Source organism: Podarcis cretensis, assembly GCF_951804945.1.
Source record: "Podarcis cretensis genome assembly, chromosome: 10".
Classification (NCBI taxonomy): domain Eukaryota; kingdom Metazoa; phylum Chordata; class Lepidosauria; order Squamata; family Lacertidae; genus Podarcis; species Podarcis cretensis.
The window spans coordinates 5,973,043-5,987,621 of record NC_137179.1 but is presented as its reverse complement, the minus strand read 5'-3'; positions in this window follow the sequence as shown (position 1 = coordinate 5,987,621).

The following is a 14,579-nucleotide window of genomic DNA, read 5'->3' as shown; positions in this document are numbered from 1 at the left end:
TTATCTACTTGCACTTTTATGTGCTTTCGAAATGCTAGGTTGGCAGGAGCAGGGACCGAACAACGGGAGCTCACCCCGTCGCAGGGATTCGAACAGCCAACCTTCTGATTGGCAAGTCCTAGGCTCTGTGGTTTAACCCCCAGCACCACCCACGTCCCTTGGGGTCTCTTTGGCTTCCAGGAAACTGTAGTTTTCTTTTGTTGAAGCTCCGGGCATTTCTGCCTTCTGCCTTTGTAGCTAGACATGTCAGAACGGCAGGTATATAATTATGCACAGGAGAGCTGCCAAAAGCTCAGGCTTCACAACAAGCCGGGAAGTCCCTTGTCCTTTGATGGCGATCACGCATTGTTGCATGGAAAAAGCCCCTCTGCGCTGCGTGGTTTAGAATATCTGCCTCTTCGTTCGTGCTTATCCACTGTCTGAATCTAGCGATAACAACTCTGCACCATGAAGAACTCCACCGTGGCTTCCAAATGAACCAGGAAGTTTAGGAGGCTCCTCAGACCAGGAGACCTCTCTTTTCATAGAATCATCAAGTTGGAAGGGATAAATTTAGGATATATATGGAAATAGAGACAAGGGGAAAATTAAAATGTTGATCAGAAACACATATGTACTTATAGAAATCACAGTAGGCATGAGATAACGCTTACTACGTAAAAAGTTTTATTAAGGAATAGACACAGCAGATAGATAAACAAGATAATAATTTCCGAAATCGAGATAAAAGGAAGTCGATCAATGTCATCAAAGTTGTATGTATTTCATGTTTTGTTTTTTTTGTTTTTTTCTCTTTTTCTGTTTTTTCTTTTTCATTTTGTCTTTTGTATGTTTGTGAAATATATTTATGTCAAAATTTAATAAAAAATTAATTAAAAAAAAAAAGTTGGAAGGGACCCAAAGGACATCTAGTCGAACCCTCTGCAACGCAGGAGGCGCCATGCCTTGAGGAGCTGCAGGACAAGCAGAAATCAACCGGTGAAGCTGATTCACTTCATTTCCAGGCTGATGATGGCAAGGAGGGAGTAAAGGTGGTGGTATTTGGACCCAGAAGTTCAAGTTATTATAAATTGTGAGACTCTTGATCTCTGGTCTGTGGGTTCAAGCCCCATGTTGGGCAAAAGATTCCTGCATTGCAAGGGGGTTGGACCTGATGACCCTCTTGGTCTCTTCCAACTCTTTATTGTTGTTTATTCGTTTAGTCGTGTCCGACTCTTCATGACCCCCTGGACCAGAGCACACCAGGCACTCCTGTCTTCCACTGCCTCCCGCAGTTTGGTCAAACTCATGCTGGTAGCTTCAAGAACACTGTCCAGCCATCTCGTCCTCTGTCCTCCCCTTCTCCTTGTGCCCTCCATATTTCCCAGCATCAGGGTCTTTTCCAGGGAGTCTTCTCTTCTCATGAGGTGGCCAAAGTCTTCAGGATCTGTCCTTCCAGTGAGCAGTCAGGGCTGATTTCCTTCAGAATGGAGAGGTTTGATCTTCTTGCAGTCCAGCACCAGAATTCAAAAGCATCAATTCTTCGGCGATCAGCCTTCTTTATGGTCCAGCTCTCACTTCCATACATCACTACTGGGAAAACCATAGCTTTAACTATACGGACCTTTGTTGGCAAGGTGATGTCTCTACTTCTCAAGATGCTGTCTAGGCCTGTCATTGCCCTTCTCCCAAGAAGCAGGCGTCTTTTAATTTCGTGGCTGCTGTCACCATCTGCAGTGATCATGGAACCCAAGAAAGTAAAATCTCTCACTGCCTCCGTTTCTTCCCCTTCTATTTGCCAGGAGGTGATGGGACTGGTGGCCATGCTCTTCGTTTTTTGATGTTGAGCTTCAGGCCATATTTTGTGCTCTCCTCTTTCACCCTCATGAAAAGGTTCTTTAATTCCTCCTCACTTTCTGCCATCAAGGTTGTGTCATCCTCATATCTGAGGTTGTTGATATTTCTTCCGGCAATCTTAATTCCGGCTTGGGATTCATCCAGCCCAGCCTTTCACATGACGAATTCTGCATATAAGTTAAATAAGCAGGGAAACAATATACAGCCTTGTCGTACTCCTTTCCCAATTTTGAACCAATTAGTTGTTCTATATCCAGTTCTAACTGTAGCTTCTTATCACACATAGAGATTTCTCAGCAGACAGATGAGGTGATCAGGCACTCCCATTTCTTTAAGAACTTGCCATAGTTTGCTGTGGTCAACACAGTCAAAGGCTTTTCCAACTCTACAATTCTATAATTCTATGACTGTACCATTTGCGGGAGTCTTGTTTTTTTAGGGGGAGATGGAACATCCCCCTTTCTTCCCCCCACCCTTTAAGTATTTCTCATTACCCATTTGGCTCCCGCTGCTGATTGGCTGTTGGAACAGCCTTCTGATTGGTTGCTCATTTTATAAAAACTGCCCCATCGGGAGGTCATTCTCAGTCTTCTTGACCACTCGCTTTGTGGTTTATAAAGGTAAAGGTAAAGGTACCCCTGCCCGTACGGGCCAGTCTTGACAGACTCTGGGGTTGTGCGCCCATCTCACTTAAGAGGCCAGGGGCCAGCGCTGTCCGGAGACACTTCCGGGTCATGTGGCCAGCGTGACATCGCTGCTCTGGCGAGCCAGAGCCGCACACGGAAACGCCGTTTACCTTCCCGCTGGTAAGCGGTCCCTATTTATCTACTTGCACCCGGAGGTGCTTTCGAACTGCTAGGTTGGCAGGCGCTGGGACCGAGCAGCGGGAGCGCACCCCGCCGCAGGGATTCGAACCGCCGACCTTTCGATCGGCAAGCCCTAGGCGCTGAGGCTTTAACCCACAGCGCCACCTGCGTCCCCTTTGTGGTTTATAGGTAACACTTAAACTCCCAGCGTAGCCCATCGATAGCAGCAGTTCATAGGTCTTGGCAGCCAGTTTCCTGGACTCTATAATCACATCAATGCAGCTAGGAAAGAATAACAAACAGAAGCAGCAGGATGCTGGGCTGTAGGTCAGCCTTCTTTGCCCCACCCTCACCCCCTCCCCAATCTAAAAATAAAAACGAGGGGAGTAAAATCCCATTGGCTTTGATTCTTGGGCTGCCAGCATCTCTAGTAACATGGCTTCTCGTGGCTAGGGAACTGCCAGAAGGCCCTCGGAGCTGGACCTCAGCGTCCGGGCAGAATGATGGGGGTGGAGACGCTCCTTCAGGTATACAGGACCAAGGCCGTTTAGGGCTTTCAAGGTCAGCACCAAAACTTTGAATTGTGCTTGGAGATGTACTGGGAGCCAATGTAGGTCTTTCAAGACTGGTGTTATGTGGTCTCAGCAGCCGCTCCCAGTCACCAGTCTAGCTGCCGCATTCTGGATTAGTTGTAGTTTCCGGGTCACCTTCAAAGGTAGCCCCACATAGAGTGCATTTCAGTAGTCCAAGCGTGAGATAACTAGAGCATGCACCACTCTGGCGAGACAGTCTGCAGGCAGGGAGGGTCTCATCCTGCGTACCAGCTGGAGCTGGTAGACAGCTGCCCTGGACACAGAATTGACCTGCGCCTCCATGGACAGCTGTGAGTCCAAAATGACTCCCAGGCTGCGCACCTGGTCCTTCAGGGGCACAGTGACCCCATTCAGCACCAGGGAGTCCTCCGCACCTGCCCGCCTCCTGTCCCCCCAAAACAGTACTTCTGTCTTGTCAGGATTCAACCTCAATCTGTTAGCCACCATCCAAAGGTGAACCTCGCCTTTCCCGTCTGGCCTCTGCCCATTCCTCTCTGCCACCGTTGTGTGTCTAGCCTCAGATTATCGACTCGAGACCTTTCGAATGGCACAAGCATCCGAGAAGGACGGAATATTAGCAATGCCATTGTTGTGCCATTCAGGGCAGCGTTATTGTTGGGCGTTGAAGTGCAACGAGACACTTTTCTAATCTCCTTATGTAACCGGATCTGAAAGCACAACAGTGCCTCTGAATTCTTCGCTGTCTCAGTCACAGAAAAGGGGGATGGAAACGGCCGATTGGGACATCTCCCTCACCCATCCCTTGTGACTCACGATGGGCTCACCTGTTCACTCAGCCGATGCTCAAATGATCCCACCCTTCTCATGCCTTCGCTGAAAAGGACAGCATCGCTGCTGAGCTTTCGGTGATTCAGCCACCAGGATCTGACCCCCAGTTCCCCTTCCATTGGGGACGGCAAGAGCCGGAAACCCTGCGATGGCTTCACGGTGGCTGGGCTTGTCTGCTAGGGAATTTATTGCCATGCGGTGTAAAATCTGGATTCCGGGATTTGGGAAATGTTCTGTGCCTCAGGACACGTGCATTGCATGCAGAAGGGCCTGGGGAAAGGGCCGTAGCTCACTGGCAGAGCCTCTGCCTTGCATGTAGAAAGCCCCAGGCTCATTCCCCATGGCTGGGAAAACCCTTTGCCTGAGAGATGCTGCCGGTCAGTGTAGGTAATACTGAGCTAACCAATACTGACTCTGCCTAAGACAGCTTTTTACATTCTTATGCGGAAAACTTCCATCTGGTATCTCCTATTATCATCATCATCATTAGTATCGCGCCTTCTGGCGGTTCCCTCATTGCGAGAAGCAAAGCTACAGGGAACCAGGCAGAGGGCCTTCTCGGTAGTGGCGCCCGCCCTGTGGAACGCCCTTCCAGCAGATGTCAAAGCGATAAACAACTACCTGACATTCAGAAGACATCTTAAGGCAGCCCTGTTCAGGGAAGTTTTTAACGTGTGATATTTTACTGTATTTTTGGTTTCTATGGAAGCCGCCCAGAGTGGCTGGGGAGGCCCAGCCAGATGGGCGGGGTATAAATAATAAATTATTATTATTATTATTATTATTATTATTATTATTATTATTATCATTATCATTATCATTATCATTATCATTATTATCATTATCATTATTATCATCAAGTTTTTATTTATACCTTTTATGTTTATACATTTCATTAGTTTTACAATCAATTTAACATTTCAAAGTTTGACTTCCTTCCCCCTCTTTCGGCAGGTCCTTAAAAAACATTTTTTAAACATCTTCTGCATATCCAAATTCTTTTCACTTGCTCATTTAATTATCTACTGCAAATATATACTCTTGTGAAACTGCAGGTTATTACAGTAATCCTGCTGATGTTTTTATCTGTTTACAATTTATCTATAAATATTCAACAAACCATTTCTATTCTTTTCTAAAAAGTTTGCTACCTTGATTTCTTGTTCTTCCGGTAAGTTTTGCCATTTCTGTATATTCCATGGTATCTCCAGTTAAAGAGATTTCAAGGTAACTGTAGACCCCCCAATTATTGTTGTTGTCGCCGCCAGATTCTGCGCACAGATCAGTAGGCGCAGACCATCCCCCGATTCAATCCAGTTTGTTAAGAAAATTCCCAAACTCGGATCTACGGGCGACTCTGGGTCATTTCTCTAAGGTAGTCTATTTTAAAGTTTTCATGTGTTTATATGCCTATCGCACTTTTGAACTTAAAATCCATTGTTGCAGATTGTTTTAAATGTTCGTTTTGCTATTGGGATTGTAGTTCCCTTTGTGTTTCTCAAGCTGGTCTCTGACCGTAATAAATTTCAAGGGATACAGGCATGTTCCTAGTCCGTATGTCAGAGGCAGTGTGGCGCAGTGGTTAGAGTGACGGACTAGGTCCTTGAAGATGATGTTCTGAATCACTACCTCTCAACCCAGCCTACCTCACAAGATTGTTGTGGAGCTTAAAGGCGGAGGTGGGCCACCTTGAGTTCCTTGCAGGAAAAGCTCGGATATCAATGCAAGAAACAAGGAAGTGACAGCTGTAGGGGTCCAATCCACCATCCATCCTAAAGATGCCAAGTGGAATGATTAAGGATTAACGAAAACACAGAGACATGACGCCATAGCCTCATTTATCACACCTGTAGCATTCCCTCCCTCCCTCCCTCCCTTCCTTCCTTCCTTCCTTCCTTTCTTTCTTTCTTTCTTTTTGGAAATTTTATCTACAACATAACATAAACCCCCCACTCCACCCCCAGTACAGAAATCCACCCTCATTAAACGTCAACATAACATACAGTGGTGCCCCGCAAGACGAATGCCTTGCAAGATGGAAAACTCGCTAGACGAAAGAGTTTTCCGTTTTGGAGGTGCTTCGCAAATGAATTTCCTATGGACTTGCTTCGCAAGATGAAAATGTCTTGCGAGTTCCTGCAGTTTTTTTTTCCTTTCCCCCCCATTTTTCTAAGCCGCTAAGCCGCTTATCCGCTAAGCCGATAAGCCACTAAAAGCTGCTAAAAGCCGCTAAACCGCTAATAGCGCTTATCCGCTAAGCCGTCAATGGGCTTGCTTCGCAAGACGATAAAACTGCGAGACGAAGAGACTCACGGAACAGATTAATTTCGTCTTGCGAGGCACCACTGTACAGTAAGCATAACAAACAAACAACCAAATAAAAGACTTCCTTTATCCTGTATCTGGGCTCCTTATTTACTTCTTATAAGCTGTTTCCTTTAGGAATAATCATTAAGATTTTTCTAATTATAACTTAAATATCCACAAAGTCTCCTGCAGACATTAATCAAAACAAGTCCAGGTATGTATTTTAGGGCACTGTTTTGTGAAGTATACTCTGCATTTCCCCCCGTGATTTTTGAAACTCTTGTCTAGTGTGATCTCTAATTGCCTCTGTTAATCTAGCCTGTTTATCTTGCCATTCCTTTTTTTGTTGGCACAATTTCTTTTTTCCAGTTTTTAGCAGTTAAGATCCTTGCCGCTCCTGTGGCATAGAGGAATATTTTCTGATCTTCTCTTGCTAAACCTGTGTCCATTATCCCTAGTAGAAAAGCTTCTGTATTTTTCATAAAGTTATACTTAAACATTTTTTTAAGCTCGTCATACACTGTGTTCCAGAAGCTTTTGATTTTTTTCACAGGTCCACCAAACATGTATAAGTGTCCCCTCTGTTTTACCACACCTCCAGCACAGATTTGTTTTTGTCTTATACGTTTTAGCTATTTTGGTAGGTGTTAAGTACCATCTATAAAACATTTATGGGGACACGGGTGGCGCTGTGGGTTAAACCACAGAGCCTAGGACTTGCCGATCAGAAGGTCGGCAGTTCGAATCCCTGCAACGGGGTGAGCTCCCGTTGCTCGGTCCCTGCTCCTGCCAACCTAGCATTTCAAAAGCACGTCAAAGTGCAAGTAGATAAATAGGTACCGCTCTGGCGGGAAGGTAAACGATGTTTCCGTGCGCTGCTCTGGTTTGCCAAAAGCGGCTTAGTCATGTTGGCCACATGACCCGGAAGCTGTACGCCGGTTCCCTCGGCCAATAAAGCGAGATGAGCACCACAACCCCAGAATTGTCCACGACTGGACCTAATGATCAGGGGTTCTTTTACCTTTACCTATAAAACATTTATCACACCTGTAGCATTCTGAAAAACAATATAACCTGCCAGCCAACTATGGTTGGAAATCCTGCACAGGGAAGGAAAATAAAGGATTTATCTCGGTGTTTGTGGGCAAGGGGTGTGGAGCAACTGAATGGCAGGTGGGCCAGGTGACTGCTGTGAGCCACGCGATAACAGGTGAGGCAGCTTTTGTGCTCGGGCGGCTGGGATGAGTCGTGACGGCCACCACACTGGCAAAGGAATGGAGGGGACGACGAGCCTCTCCTTCCCCTCTTTTTTCGGCTGCAAAGCTGCAATTTCCCGATCTGCCCTATGACCACATCAATCCGATGGGGCAAGAGGCTTAGCCTTTAATGAAGGCATCGCTGGCCCTGCGGCCGGGGACAGCGGTCACCTGCGGCTTGAGTTGAAAATACTACTTATCTCTGGTGGGGTTTAACTTCAGAGAAAACAAACAGAGAGCCCAAATAACCGGTTTGGCGTAGCTTCAGGGCCTAAAGAAGGGAGGACGACAGGCATGTTTGTCGAGTGCTTGGCCTGTGTGTCTGAAAGGGGCCTTGAATGTCCACAGAACCAAACTGCCGTATGTCCCTATGTTTCCTTCCTTCCTTCCTTCCTTCCTTCATTCATTCACAAGAGTCATAGAATTGTAGAGTTGGAAGGGACCCAATGGTCATCTATAGCCCAACCCCCTGCAATGCAGGAAATATTATTATTATTATTATTATTATTATTATTATTATTCACTGCAGATAGTGACAGCAGTCATGAAATTAAAAGACGCCTGCTTCTTGGGAGAAAAGCGATGACAAACCTAGACAGCATCTTAAAAAGCAGAGACATCACCTTGCCAACAAAGGTCCATATAGTTCAAGCTATGGTTTTCCCAGTAGTGATGTATGGAAGTGAGAGCTGGACCATAAAGAAGGCTGATTGCCGAAGAATGGATGCTTTTGAATTCTGGTGCTGGTGGAGACTCTTGAGAGTCCCATGGACTGCAAGAAGATCCAACCTATCCATTCTGAAGGAAATCAGCCCTGAGTGCTCACTGGAAGGACAGATCCTGAAGCTGAGGCTCCAAGACTTTGGCTGTTATGTTGTGGGCGAACATATCAGACAACACAGCGATTCTTCCAAAGCAGCTCTTTATTTGTAAGCTGGAACAGAACTGAACTGAGGAGCTCAGTCAGCCTGCTTATATAGAGCTCCACTAGAATGCAACAGTAACCATTTTCTGTAACTAGCCAATCACTGAATGTCACTTTCGATCCTTCATTTGCATACAAACTATCCAATCACTGAACGTCACTTTCGATCCTTCATTTGCATAACTATCTACAGTATCCCCCTGCTGGCCCAGGGTGAGAACTTCAGTACATAACATTGGCCACCTCATGAGAAGAGAAGACTCCCTGGAAAAGACCCTGATGTTGGGAAAGATGGAAGGCACAAGGAGAAGGGGACAACAGAGGACGAGATGGTTGGACAGTGTTCTCGAAGCTACAAACATGAGTTTGACCAAACTGCGGGAGGCAGTGGAAGACAGGAGTGCCTGGCATGCTCTGGTCCATGGGGTCACGAAGAGGCGGACAACAACAATTCCTTTTAGGGAACGAGAACTCCTAATATGGACATGGGTTTAGAGTTAAACATGCTGAAGCAGCAGCAGCAACAACAACCAGATTTGTAATTTCTCTTCCCTGGAAACCTGGTCTCTTCTTGTTTAATTCTGCCGTGTCCAGCTGTCGTTTGAGGCAGATGACGCAAGAAAGGGGCAGCCTCAAATGTGACTAAGCTCTCTAAGAAAACTTCTCATGCTTCATCTATCCTAGAAGAAGCTTTTCTGCAAAAGAGGGGAGCTAACCACTGTGATGTGTGCATTAGCAGAGATTCCAGAAAGACTTGGTGACTCAGAGTTGAGCCACAGGAGAGAGACTTTCCCTCAAGGCACAGCTACACACTCTACCACCAATTGTTGTGTTGTTGTTTTTTCAGGGAAAGCCAAGCAAATCCTCTTGAGGGAACTTGCCCCTGTCTGGTCCAAGAGTTAAGTCAGCGGGGAGTCATAGAGAGCAGCTTCCTGACACCCACAGCCTTTGAACGTTGAGTTACCTGCTGTGGACTCACACAAACAAGAACAAGCACCACTCATTCCAGATTTACAGATTTATCTGTAATGATACACAGGGTGAAAGATATTGGGTATTATATACAATTTACAGCATGGGAGAAGTTACGGAAATGTGACTTAAAATTCACAGCATGTTGTATGCTGAAAGAAAATTACCATATTTTTCCCGTGTTATAAGACTAGGGTTTTTTACCCCCCCCAAAAAAAGGTTTAAAATTGGGGCTCGTCTTATACATGGGTAGTGCTGAGGGGGCATTTTCTTAATTTGGAGTCCCCAAAAATAGGGGGCGTCTTATAAATGGGAGGCGTCGTACATGGAAAAATACGGTATATGAAATAAGGGATCGCAGAAGAAGAAGAAGAAGAAGAAGAAGAAGAAGAAGAAGAAGAAGAAGAAGAAGATATAAAGATATATAAAAATATATAAAAGGATGACACATAGAGGAGGGAGAAAGGTTGTTTTCTGCTGCTCCAGAGAAGCGGACACAGAGCAATGGTTCCAAACTACAAGAAAAAAGATTCCACCTAAACATTAGGAAGAACTTCCTGACAGTAAGAGCTGTTCGACAGTGGAATTTGCTGCCAAGGAGTGTGGTGGAGTCTCCTTCTTTGGAGGTCTTTAAGCAGAGGCTTGACAACCACATGTCAGGAGTACTCTGATGGTGTTTCCCTCTTGGCAGGGGGTTGGACTCGATGGCCCTTGTGGTCTCTTCCAACTCTATGATTCTATGATTCTAAGAAGAAGAAGAAGAAGAGGCTTGAAATAATGACCCTGAGATTAAAAGTCTCAAGCTCTACTGACTGAGGTATAACATGTTTTACTAGGGAGCAATCCAGGGGTTGCTTAAGCCAAATACACACCATATATTCCATGCACCATGATGTCACTTTAAATAGCCATTACATGTTTGTTCTGGGTGCCAAAATTTGCTGGGAGACCCCACGTCCCCTCAAAGATCTACTGAAATATACTCAGAGTTGAGAGTGGATTTCATGCTCTTTATTCAGCTCCTAGTGGTGAGGAGGAATGAAAGTTTCCTCAAAGTATCCACTTTATATATATTATTTACACAATGGGCTGCACGTGATTGGCTAATTCCGGAATTCTCCTGTAGGCCAATCAGGTTGTGGATTCACTTCCATTTGGAGCTGGATTGGGTGGCTCCTGCAGACCAATCATACTGCTGCATTGTTCTAGGACCAGACTGCTGCATTTTGGATCGTATTGTTCTAGGACCAATCAGACTGCTGCATTTTGGATCGTATTGTTCTAGGACCAATCAGACTGCTGCATTTTGGATCGTATTGTTCTAGGACCAATCAGACTGCTGCATTCTGAATCCTATTGTTCTAGGACCAATCAGACTGCTGCATTTTGGATCCTATTCAACTCAGTACATAACATCTACAATTCCAGGAATTCCACACAAAGAGGGATTGACTTGGGTGGGAATTTCTTCTGGAATCAGCCTCAAGCCTGGATTACCATCCTCACCTAGGCTGCATCGGCTATATTTCGTAAAATTGGTTTGTAAAAAGAACCTCAAAGCGGTTTGCAAAAAGACAGAGCAATAAAATCAAGGAAAATCTTACTCGGCTACGAGCGATCGCCAAAGAAGAAGGTTTCAAGAGGGGCGGAGGTAGGAGGAGGCCCCAAAAACATCTGGGTTGTTTTAACTCTTCCCTTCTCCACCCCCCAGCTCCTCTTTCCAGAATTGTTACCCAGAAAAACTCTGGGACTAGAGGACAAGCTGCTCTCTGAGAACCCCTCTTTGATGTGGCTGTTTGCCGCCCCGTTTCCATTCACAAGCCTCCAGTTGTACAGTTCGATCAAACACACCGAGATGCTTGTCTCGTACATTTCCAGGTGTTCCTTAATCCTTTTTGGCTGCTGGCAAAGCGGCTGGGAGACGCTGCGAAAATACGACGACTTGCAAACTCGGATGGGGTGGTGACGTAACTGCGCCTCTCGCTTCTCACTCTTTTCAGAAAAGACGGCGTTATTCTTTATTATTCTTAATATTTAATTCTTTCCATTTTCTGATTTAAACATCTTTTTACGCAACAAATTCCACATAAAGGTAAAGGTAAAGGGACCCCTGACCATTAGGTCCAGTCGTGACCGACTCTGGGGTTGCGGCGCTCATCTCGCTTTACTGGCCGAGGGAGCCGGTGTACAGCTTCCGGGTCATGTGGCCAACATGACTAAGCCGCTTCTGGCGAACCAGAGCAGCGCACGGAAACATCGTTTACCTTCCCGCCAGAGCGGTACCTATTTATCTACTTGCACTTTGATGTGCTTTCGAACTGCTAGGTTGGCAGGAGCAGGGACCGAGCAACGGGAGCTCACCCCGTCGCAGGGATTCGAACCGCTGACCTTCTGATCTGCAATTCTTAGGCTCTGTGGTTTAACCCACAGCACCACCTGCGTTCCTATATTCCTTTGAGATGGTATCACAGTACCCAATTCCTGAGACAATGGGAAGGTTCCCTCACCCACTCGCTCCTTGCAGAGAAAACATTTGGTCAGTTTGGGAGCCAAAATGGTTTCAGGACGGTCTTCCTGTGCTGATCTATGTACGTGCTTGGTTGGTACATTTATGAACATTTATAAGTTACAGGTGCCCTTCCAACTCTCACCAGCCAGCAAGCCACCACTGTGGCCGCCATGCCTTCCTTCCCTTCCAGGGCTCCTTCGCTCCTGCCATCTCACCCCTGACATAGCGAGGAAAACTTTTACACATCACTTTCGAACTGCTAGGTTGGCAGGAGCAGGGACCAAGCAATGGGAGATCACCCCGTTGCGGGGATTCGAACCGCCGACCTTCTGATCGGCAAGTCCTAGGCGCTGTGGTTTAACCCACAGCGCCACCCGCATCCCTAAATTCCACATACCCAGTATTAATATCTACCCCCTCCTTTCTGCGGTTACTTAAGTTATATCTTTTCCTCTGCATGTCCAAGTTAAACCTAATTATTTTTTGTCCGAAACAATCGTATTTAAAATATTTCACTGCGTGCTCTTATGTCAATCCTGCTAATGATTTAAGTTGTTTACTTTTTGAAAATATTCAATAAATGATCTCCATTCTAAATTAAAGACTTTTCCTTATTCTTCTGGTAAGTTTTTCCATTTCTGCATACTCCAGTAATTTGTGCAGACAATCTTCCTGGGTTGGGACTGTTTTTCTTCCTTCCGTCCCTGGGCATATATCATCCTCTGCTGTGGTCGCATACATAAATAATTCTTTTCAGAAAGGACTGTAGGGTCCAATGTCCAAGCATCATGCCGGACAGAGAACAGACCAAGAGATTAGGCAGTGGTGAGTGTTATGGAACATCTGATTGGTTGAATTGCTCTCGTGTCACAGAGGCAGGTAGGAGGGGCTTGGACTACCATTGGCAATCCATCAAACTTGGTGGATTGTTTGAGCGAAAGACTTTGTTCCGATACGTGAGATTGGATGCCAGGCAAAGATCAGCCAGCGCTTACCAGAAGCCTCGGTCAAAGGAGATGATAAAGAAGATTGGCAAAATAAAATACTGAACTATGCAGGACAAATTATTACAAAAAGGGGCAACTGTTCGATGCATATTTTTTAAGCTTTGGGTATAGATTCTTACATTAGTATAACTTTTGAAGGTAAAGGGTAAAGGGACCCCTGACCATTAGGTCCAGTCGTGGCCGACTCTGGGGTTGCGGCGCTCATCTCGCTTTACTGGCTGAGGGAGCCGGCGTACGGCTTCCAGGTCATGTGACCAGCATGACTAAGCCGCTTCTGGCGAATCAGAGCAGCGCACAGAAATGCTGTTTCCCTTCCCGCCAGAGCAGTACCTATTTATCTCCTTGCACTTTGACGTGCTTTCGAACTGCTAGGTTGGCAGGAGCAGGGACCGAGCAACGGGAGGTCACCCCATCGCTGGGATTCGAACCGCCGACCTTCTGATTGGCAAGTCCTAGGCTCTGTGGTTTAGCCCACAGCGCCACCAAAGTCACTTGTAATAAGATGAAGAAGTTTTTAAAACTGGATTGTTAAGTATATAAGGCATGCACCCCCAAACTCGACCCTCCAGCTGTTTTGGGACTACAACTCCCATCATCCCTAGCTAAAAGGACCAGTGGTCAGGGATGATGGGACCAGGAGAGGTGGTCCCATAAATACGAGAGCCCTAAGCCACAAAGGGCTTTATAGGTCAAGGTTATGTAATGGTTGCATATCATATGTTTTCATAATTAAACAGAAACCGAGAACTTGTGGCTATCCAATGAAGCTGGATGCTGGAAGATTCAGGGCAGATAAAAAAGGAAGTCCTTCTCCAGGAAGCACATAGTTAAACGGTGGAACTCCCTCCCACTGGAGGCAGAAATGGCCACCAAATTAAACAGTTTTAAAAGAGGATTAGACAGATTCATGGAGGAGGAGAGAGCTATTGATTAAACTGCAGGAAGGGAGAGTTGCTCTTTTTCCCCCCAGATGATCTTTATTGAATTTTTAGTTACATACTGTACATACACATACATTATATTTCACATTTATTCTTGCTTTCCCAAGCTGACTTCCCTCCTTTCTTCTTCTGGCTTTTTTGTGTCCTCTTTGACTTTTCGCATTGTCTTTGTCCATTTACCACAAGACTGTTCTTCTTCATTTTTTCCATTAAATGTCCGTAAACAAATAAATCTTTCTATATGTACAAATCATTGCTGTCTGTCTATATTCATTTACAAAGATTGTTCAGTAATAATCCCAATATACATTTTTAATTCATTTTGATAGCATTATCCAGTAAATTTCTTGTATTTTCCCGTTATGAGATATTATTTTAATTCTACTGGTTTCCCTGTTTCACATCATCTTCTCTAGATATAACATAAATTTTCCCCATTGGGTTCGAATCCTGCTGGCGGTTTTCCCATTGTCCACGCTGAGAGCAGGATACTGGACTTGATAAGCCATGGGCCTGATCCAGTAGCTTCTTCTTACGAGTTAGGACAACCATTCTCTAGGTTCCTAAATTCAAACATTTCCCCTCTCGGGCTGCAAAGATCTCTCCAGCGGCGTAGCGTGGGTTGTCAGCACCCGGGG